This window comes from Mustela lutreola, chromosome 13, assembly GCF_030435805.1.
Source record: "Mustela lutreola isolate mMusLut2 chromosome 13, mMusLut2.pri, whole genome shotgun sequence".
Classification (NCBI taxonomy): domain Eukaryota; kingdom Metazoa; phylum Chordata; class Mammalia; order Carnivora; family Mustelidae; genus Mustela; species Mustela lutreola.
The window spans coordinates 45409041-45417849 of NC_081302.1; the positions used below are offsets into that span (position 1 = coordinate 45409041).

Below are 8809 nucleotides of genomic sequence, written 5' to 3' on the forward strand. Positions count from 1 at the left end.
CCTTTTCTAAACAAAATAAATATGTAATTTCTGCTCCTTAGAAAGAATCTAGACTATCATTAGACTGTGGACAAGCTCTCATGCTTTACCAAGAAGTGTGATGCTTTAGCTATTGTCCTCACCATCCTTCACACGACCACTCAGTAGCTCTGTGCACTTCGGAACATCACTTCACTGCACCTCAGTATCTTTGCCTACAAAGTGGAGATAATGCCTGTCTTTTTAAGTTTGAGGTAATATATGTAAGTCAGGGAATATTACATGTATAAGTATTCCTATTATTAATATTACTATTTATTTGTTATTTCTTCACTTATCATTAGGAGTACTTCACTTATCATTAGCTGTCTAACTATTCTCTACTATTCTGGAGATACCTAGCTGATCTGGAGGATACCAAGCTGAATAAATATAATTGTAAACCAGAGCTTAAGAGGCAAGCTCCTTATCGATTATAAATTCAATAAAACACAGAGAGAAGGGGTGTCTGGGTGGCTCGATGGGTTAAGCCTCTGCCTTCAGCTCAGGTCATGATCTCAGGATCCTGGGATTGAGCTCCTCATTGTGCTCTCTGCTCAGCGGGGAGCCTACTTCCCCTTCTCTCTCTGCCTGCCTCTCTGCCTACTTGTGATCTCTCTCTCTCTCTCTGTGTCAAATAAAAAAAAAAAAATACAGAGAGAAAAACAAAATGAGAAAGAAACTGCTTCTTAATAAAATTGGTACTCTCTGGTACTTTAAAAATAAATAAATATTTAAGTCAACATCCTCCCACAAAAACAATCTTCAGAAGTGACTCTATACTGAAGGTATGGACACATAAAATCAGTGCGTTCTTTGTACCAGTCCAATCCAGGTTCTAAAGCCAAGATACACAATCTCTAATCTAGGGGGACAGTAGCAAGTAATTTCAATCTACAAAGTTAGCCTGAAGCCAAGAAAAAGATAGGTCCAGGTGCAACAAACGAACAAACAAAAAACATGAAAAGCAAAATTTAATAAATATTTTTTTTTGTAAAACAGAATTTTCATAATAAAAAGAGCAAGAACTGTTCTAGGGATGAAGTAAAGTATTTTTATTTATGTAATCTCTACAGATTTAATGATACCAAAAACCTTATTTGTGATAGCCTCCTCAGACAGTCAATAGGCTTTCTGGTATGTATATTATCAAAAAATACTTTGCTCCTTTAATAGCAATTACATTCTTTTAATAGCAGATATATTCTTTTCAGAATATTATGAGGAGCTTGTCGGCTTTATTTGTCTTTTAACATTATATAAGCCTGTGCACTGAAAGGCAGCTTTAGGCAACATGCAGGCACATTGGTAAGAAGCTAAAAATAAAGTTGGGAGGCAATAATAGCATATATATTTTTTAGAGCTTGAGCCAAGCACATCTACAAAGCAATAATAATCAAATGTAACAAGCACTGCCACTGTGTCTATGAAGGAAAGCACAGCATGTGCTGTGGAATAGCACCAAACATATAAACAAATTCTCTGAAACCGCAAGGCACACTTCCCAAGAAATACATGGTAGTCAACATACACAAGACAGTTTACAATATATACGAGAAATGACAAAGAGATCACATCTATCCAATCACTAAGAATAGCCAAGAGTTTGTTTAATTGGTATACTCTCAAAAGACTTCATTGTGCTATGGACATAATGATAACCTGTTGTATCAGTATTTCATTTACTGTAGGGCAATTTCTTATGAGCATTAAGAGCAGCCTCTCTGGAGAACTCCTCACCTCCCCCTCCCACAGGTTTTGCTGTCTTGCTTTCTCGCCTCCATCTCTCCAGCTACAGCTGCTCTTTAATAACAAGGGAGGAAAAGATGTGTTAATTAGTTTTGATGAAAGCTTGCTACTTCTCTTCCCTACTCAAGAGGATGCTGCAAGAGCCACTGAGTCATCAGACAGAAAAGGCACTGGCAGCAATAAAAGATTCCTAAGGCCTCTGACTTACACTTCATTCTATGAGGAACTGAGAAAGTATCCAAAGAGGAAAATGTGGCTTCTACTTAGGAATGCATCTATACTGGAACAGTCTATCCTGAAGAAACAAATTTCCATTAAGAATGAAAACAAGTATCTTCAAAGAAAAAATGGTTACATGCTTTTAACATGGTATACAGTGGATAATACCCCCTTGTCCACATATATGATACCTAATTCTATCACCAGTATGTACAGTTCTGAGGAAAGCACAGGCATGTATACAAAATCCTGTGAGAAAAGGTCTTCCATCATTATATATGTGTGTGAAATTCCTATTCTAGAAACGCTATTATTATTGTATTGTGTAAGAAACAGATACAACTGACTTTGTCATTAAAAAAAAAAAAGACATAATTCACTGTGACAAGCTCTAGTTCCCATTTTCACTCACTCATTAAAAGTTAAAATATTTATTGAGAAACTTCCATATGCCAGGATGCCAGAATATATTACAAGTATTGTTCAGCTCTGACTAAAATACTTACACATATGCATATATAACAAATACCTAAAACTCTGTGGGAAAAAAACGCTCCATTATTATATGTGTATAATTCCTGTTAAATAAATGGTATCATTATTTCATTATATTAAAAATAGAGGTATCTGTGTCTTTCAAGATAATTATATAATTCACCATGAAGAAACTTAGATCTTACTTTCATTTATTCATATGTTCAAAAATAGTTATTGAAAACCTTTGATCCGCACAAAATAGCATGCAATCCTAGAAAATACGCAAAACAAAAAATAGTCCCTGCTTTCATAAAGCTAACAGAGCAAAGAAGTAGTCAATATTAAATCAGCAACTGCTAATCATGGGCATGAGTGCTCAGAGAGAAGTAAAGGAGGTTATGGGAGCACCTAGGTCAAAATAAAGATGAATTTGAAAATATTTCTCTGTGAATCTGATATCTGGTTGAATAGACAAATAGGACAGTTTCCAGCAAAGGGACCAGCACGTGTCAAAAGTCCCAAGGTAAAAGACAGAAAATGAATTCTAGGTACAGAAAGAAAATGTAGATATTGCTAGACTAAAATGTGGTCAGAAACAAGGCAGAACAGATCAGCAGGCCAAATCTGAAGTTCTTTTATCCTATGATGTGAGGTTTCAATTTTATCTCAAAGGCTAGCAGACTCAAGAAAGTATTCTAATCAGGTTAATGACATGATGAAATTGGAATTTTATCTCTCTGGTTAGAGAGTAAATTTGAAGAAGGTGACTTTGGAGTCAAAAAGATCAGGTGTAAGGAATCAATATACTTAATTAGCATCAATAAATGAGGGTGGCTTGAACTAAAATAGTTATGATGAGGACGATAGAGGTATATGGAGAAGTAACTGGATGGCAAGAGCAGCAGGGCATGAACAAATAAACACACAGAAATTACAGAAGAAGCAGAGTCAAGGATGGCCCTCACCTGAATTGGAAAGCTGCGAAAATGGTGGTTATTGGTTAGTAAGACAGGAACACAAGAGAACATGGAGGTTTAGGGGACCAATAAAAATGGGAACTTGTGTTTTAAAATCAGTAAATGAAGATGCTAATAAGACATCTAAATAGAGATATTCAAAAATCAGGTGGTAGTGTGGGCCTGGAGCTCAGGAAATGGTCTAGGTTTGAGATTTAAAGGTGAAAGCAACCAGCACTACCGAGTCTGTGATGTCATAAGGAGAGTGTGTAAACATCAGAACCTCAAAGGACCTCAATTTTTCAAGGGAAGAAATAACCACAGAGGCAATTGAGAGGTTGCAGTGGAGGCTTAGGTATAGTTTTACAAAAGTCAACAAACAAACAAACAAAGCATTTCATTTCAGAAAGGAAGAAGTATTTTGTAGCGTCAGCTGCTCCTGAGAGACCAAGAGGGATGAAACCGGTTATGTCCATCCTCAAAGAGGTAATTTCTGGTGTAAGTGAAGTTAGTTCCAGAGAGAAATGGATTGAAGAGGAAGCTGGAAATGGGGAAATGAGAGTGAGTTCTTTTACCAGGTGCCATTTAGAGGAAAAGATACTTTTCTCAGATGAGATACTGGAACTGATAAATAAATGTAGACAAGAATTAGGTCTCATCTTTAGAGGGGTCAATTATCCATGGGTCTCTTGCATTTCTACATGTCTTAAAAACAGACACTGACAGTCCTATGCTCCAGACTTTTTTCAAGGATGTATGTATATCCAAAAGCCTTGGAAAGTAGATAGAGTATCTCCTTTCAGAGCAAAAGGCATGCTTACTGAATAACATATTTGGGTTCTGTAAGTTTGGGGCTTATCTCCTACAACACAACACACCATGAGGATAGGTGTCACCTGGCCATCTTCATATCTCCTTGTGGAAACTGGGTCTCAGAAGACTGGCACAAAAAGTGCTGACACTCTGACCACTGCTATTACTGTGAGTAATGAAGTCCTTTGTCTCTGGCCAAGGAGTCTCGTGTTTTCTGTCAGTGTCCATGGAACTGTGACAGGTTAAATCTCAGATTCTTCACAGTTTCATTCTGTGGACCCTTTTCCACGTCCTTCTCAGGACTTAATGCCACCTAAAAAGTCTAAGTAAAATTGTCTCTGTAAAGAGAAAGAGCTTACTGTTTTATGTTTTTGCTCTTAAATATATACTGTCAACTCCAATGTAAGCTGTAGACCAGCATCATAAATTAGGAAAATGAGTCTTCACCCTCCCCACCACTGACAAGCTTACAGGACAGTATTTCCTAGTTCTGCATTTGAGAACATCACTCAGAGTACATATTTCCCGGTTACCGTTCACTCTGCATACATATACACAGCGCTAACTGCAGTGTGTTCATCTTAATGCCAAGTTACATATATGACACTGACATATGACTTTTGGTAAGCTACCACAGGGTGAATAGTTGAATGATGGAGGCTCTTTAGAAATGCATTATAATTCTTTTAAACATGGTATCTAATCTAAAGACAGTTATTCCTTTTTTTTTTCAGTTATTCCTTCTTAAATAAGTGAAATATTATAGACTCCCTCTAAAGGATTCAAAGAATCCAACTATGTCTTGAGTTAGATTAAGTGAATTAAATGAGTGAATTGAGGTTGACTTCTTTGAAATCACATACGGTAGGTGTGATTGAAGATGGTTAAAACAATCTAAGGTCTTCTCTGAGTTAAGTTAGAATCTCTCAATACTTTTTTCATAGAATGTGTTCCCTTAGATAAGTATAGATCTTAGCAGGCTCAAAATTACAGAAAGCAAGCATCATGTTGACCTGCAGTGCATTAAATGTTCAATAAACAAAAAGCAACTGAAAACAAAGTAAGGCTAAAAGAACAAACATGGAAAGGGCATGTGTATACATTTAGCTCAATGGAACATAATAACGAAAAAAGAAACCAATCATCATATTGAAATTATAATGAACAGAACAGATATTACCAGGGAAAAAATAATCAGAAAGATACTTGTTTTCTTTAATGTCTGTTGAGATCATCATTATGCAGATTGCTCTCTATCAGGTAGGACTTGTATCAGGTTTGACAAGGAGAGATGAGTAATCAATTAAATATCTCAGATTAAGAATAGGAGGGAGCATTTTTAAAAATCATATTAAGCTCCAGGAAACTCTGGGCATAATCATTGTCAGGCATTATGTCCTGAATTATAAGCAATTTCAAAGGTAGAGTTAACTAAAGGTAATGTGAACATTCCCTCCTGTGAAAAGTCAGAGCTCGAGAACAGACACATCTATGAAACACAAGATGTTCAGTTTTTATTTTTGCAAAAGCACTTTTTGGAATGTAATAGTTAAATGCCATAAATTTCTACTCAGTAGAGAATCTGAGCAGATCCTACAGGCACTGAGACTATCACAACCCTAGACTATAACTAATGACCATCTGAACAGAAAATAGCATTCAACATACAATATTACCAGATTAATCCTCCTCATATTTTATAGTTTCCATTTGTTATTATAAATATTCTATTATCCCAATACATGGACATTTTCTCTAGGTAGTCAAACAACACCTTTAAAGTGCCCATAGCTCTGGGGTGCCATCAGTAGAGCATGTGACTCTTGATCTTGGAATTGTGAGTTCAAGCCCCCACATTGGGTATATGGCTTACTTGGAGGGAAAAAAAAAAGTCCACAGCCCCTTCCAAACTCCCAAATAGTATCTTCCAAATAAATTCATCAGTATAGGAATATTTAACAATTTAACAATCACACTTAAAGCAGGCTTAAGTTAACAACTGATTTAATAACAAGTTATTAAAAGAATAGTAACTATATTCACAACTTTTTAAGAAAATTATTGGCTTCAGTCCACAACATGCAGAGAAAAGTACAACCTAAGGATGACACTGACAGAAGTTTCTATTCCATTTCACCCGTGAAAATCTCAAGTGGTTCAATTACCCCGTATGTGTTGGCCAAGAAGTTAAAATCTCTACCTGATTGTATTGAAGAGAAAAGCAAAGTGGCCAACTCCTGCTTCAGCTGCAGGTATAGTCTGCAGAATCACAACAAAAGGATTGGGCTTATTAAGTTCATTCTCTAAGTACCTGAGTAGTCCAGTCTGTTTCTGCCCACCTTGCCATTCCATTTCATCATCCTTCCATCAGAGGGCATTGTTCTGAATAATGGACAAATACCACTAATCCAGGACTGAAGGATGAGGCGCGGGGATGGCTTACCATCATCCAGGAAAACAAGGCTCTGTTTGCATGTCTGTGGTGTAGCGTGCAGGTGCTTGAGTTTGGGTGGTGTGTGGTGGAAAAAGGACAAAATCCGTTTTCATGGGTATGAAGAGTAGTTTACGGGGTTTTAAATATACATAGTACAAAATCTTATCATCTTAAGTCAGGAAAATACCTTGAATGAATCATTTAGCTCATTCTCATCACATCTTCTTCCAAACACAGTCATATCTTTTCCATACTTTCAAATCTTCAGAAAATCACCCTCAATGGTTCCACTATGATGTTGCACAGCTGGTGAAAAGCAAAATTTATATCCCAAACTCTAAAGTCTTTCTCTACTAGTCTATAAGTGTACCCTCTTATCCTGACCTCCAGAGAACCAGAAAAAAAAATCATTCAACATTACACTTAAATGATATTTCTATAGTTATTAATGTAACTAAGTTATCATGAACACACTGAGAAAGGATGGTTGAGGGAAAGAAAACTGGAAATAAGAGAAAATAGCTGAATTTAAGTCCTAGCTCCAACAGTAACTAAGAGAAAGTGGGAGTCACAAGTTAATTAAAGCTTTGTTGTCTCAGCTATTACTTGGGGCTACTGAAATCTCTATTAGTTATTACACAGAAATATGATTTCAAATGAGATAGTGGAAATGGCAAAGGTTCTAAAGGTCTAGAATGCTTTTAGTATTTCATCTTAGAAATCAGTACTATTCCAGCCAAATATGAATTTCTCATCTATATAACTGAATTCCAAGTTTCTTCCTTATGAAGTTGATTTTTAAAATGTTACGATAAAGTAGCCAGCTCAATTCTATGTGCCTAGTAGATATTCAATTAAGTGTATATAAAGCTGCTGTACCAATATAGATTATATAACAGATGCTCAATAAACAGAAATTATTGCTAATTGTAGTATTAGAAGTAATAGTAATACTAATACTCAACTATGTTTTTGCTTTATTTACAGGAGAAAGAACTGGAACAAAAGATTTATTGAATACCTTCAGTACAAGACACTTAATATTAGATATTACATGGAATACCTTATCAGCAAGAATTAGATACAATTTCCCCATTTTCTAAGTGAACAAATGGAGACTCAAGCAGCTTTTACAATTTGCCAAAGGCCCACAGCTCAAACCAAGTTATGTTCAATTCCAAAGCTCCTCATGTTCAATTATAATCTATTGCCTTCCAGAAGTTCAAAGTTAAGGCTTAGAAAAGCATGGCTACGTCACCACTTCCTCATATCAGGGAGATCATATGTATATAAAAAATATATGTTTATAAAAAATAAAAAATTTAAAAAAAAAAAAAAAAAAAAAAAAAAGAAAAGCATGGCTAGTTCAGAATAAATATGTATACCAGAAGGTAATCCCTCCATTTCTATAAAATTTTTAACCATATACATTGGCCTTAATATTTTTAATAACTACCCTCTCAGATTCCTAAAACACACTGAAGGATGAAAGAAAATATTATTCTTATTTGTTAAATAGAACTTTAATATTTTGATTTCCTTAATAAATGTGAAGAATTACAGTAGTGCATGCAATTAAAATTTCTTTTGTTATATAATTCCATTACTGAATTAAATTGCTTCATTAAGGAAAACTACATTTTCTTACACATTCTGGCATATGTAAATTCATTTGTGTTTTTGCTACCTCCTCCTTGTCAATGATGTCTACTAATTATATTCTAAAAATGCTTCTCTCACAAAATAGCTCATAATTATTTAAAAAATAAAAAGAGGAAATTGTCCTTGGAGCGTAGCATCTTGTGATTCTGCTGCTCTTTTAAATTTATAAAAATATGGAGACTGAGATACACATTCAAAGCTTTGACAATTATGTCAGGACTACTTTCAACAAAAATAAAGGACTTGGCTCCAATAATTCTAATTCCTGTAGTATTATATTTCTGAAGGTTATAGTTTATGTGTTTTATAAATATTTTGTATTTTTAATTAATGTAATAATATTTGTGTTTGTCTTTTATCCTTATTACTTACATAGCTGTGGTCATAGAAAATTAACCCAGTTCTTTTTATATTTGCAAACTATATTTAGAACTACAAGCTTTCTTTATTTTTTTTTTAAGATTTTATTTATTTATTTGAC

At 34.9% G+C, this 8809-nt stretch overlaps 1 long non-coding RNA gene across 1 annotated transcript; it reads left to right on the top strand.

The window, feature by feature from the left end:
• The first annotated feature begins 3713 nt into the window (after positions 1 to 3713).
• On the top strand, positions 3714 to 8568 carry LOC131814075 (uncharacterized). The gene is made up of 3 exons (XR_009347116.1): positions 3714 to 3905; positions 7654 to 7919; positions 8032 to 8568. It is a non-coding gene; the product is annotated as an uncharacterized LOC131814075 (long non-coding RNA).
• Positions 8569 to 8809: the final 241 nt, after the last annotated feature.